The sequence below is a fragment of the Aptenodytes forsteri genome, unplaced genomic scaffold (genome assembly GCF_000699145.1).
Source record: "Aptenodytes forsteri isolate BGI_AS27 unplaced genomic scaffold, ASM69914v1 Scaffold52, whole genome shotgun sequence".
Classification (NCBI taxonomy): domain Eukaryota; kingdom Metazoa; phylum Chordata; class Aves; order Sphenisciformes; family Spheniscidae; genus Aptenodytes; species Aptenodytes forsteri.
In genome coordinates this window covers 805,564-806,536 of record NW_008795434.1, presented here as the reverse complement: position 1 = coordinate 806,536, position 973 = coordinate 805,564, and positions in this window count along the sequence as shown.

The following is a 973-nucleotide window of genomic DNA, read 5'->3' as shown; positions in this document are numbered from 1 at the left end:
CCCCATCCCCCATCCATGTGATCCCTGGGGCATGGGTGCTCCCTGACCCCCCCCCCCGCGCCCCCCAACCCCAGCCAGGTGCTATCTGGGCCAGTGCTCCCCACCCAACCCTATCTGGGTGCTCCCCGGGGCATTGTTGCTCCCTGACCCCATCCAGGGGCTCCTCAGGGCATGGATGCTCCTCAACCCCATCCAGGTGCTCCCCAACCCTATTGGGGTGCTCCCTGACACCCTTTGGGTGATCCCCAGGGCATGAGTGCTCCCCAATCCCATCCGGGTCCTCTCTGGGGCATGGGTGCTCCCTATTTGGGTCCTCCCCGGGGCATGGGTGCTCCCTGACCCCGTTTGGGTGCTCCCTGGTACGAAGATGCACCCTCACCCCATCAGGATGCTCCCTGGAGCGTGGGTGTACCCCCACCCCATCTGGGTGCTCCTTGGGGCATGGGCGCTCCCCAAACCTGCGCAGACGCTCCCCAAAGTATGGGTGCTCCCTGACACCCATCTGGGTGCTCCCTGGGGTGTAGGTGCACCCCAACCCCATATGGGTGCTCCACAGGCCATGGTGGCACCTCAACCCATCTGGGTGCTCCCTGGGGTGCTGGTGCACCCTAAAACCCATGTGGGTGCTCCCTGGGCCACGGTGGCACCCCAATCCATGTGGGAGCTCCCTAGAGCACCCCAACCCCATCCAGATGCTCCCCAAGGTACGGATGCTCCCCGGGGACAGATGCACCCTGACCCCCACCCACCCACGAACACAGGTGCTCCCCAACCCCATCCCGACGACATCACCCACGAACACAAGCGCTCCCCAACCCCATCCCGACGACATCGGGGGGACAAAAGCCCCCGGCACCCCACCCCAGGATGGGGGACCCCCTGCCCGAAACCCGTCGCCGGGTGGTGGGTGCTCACCCTTGCCGGGCTGGTGGGGCTCCTGCAGGCTGTGGGTGTCGAGGAAGACCCCGCTGTC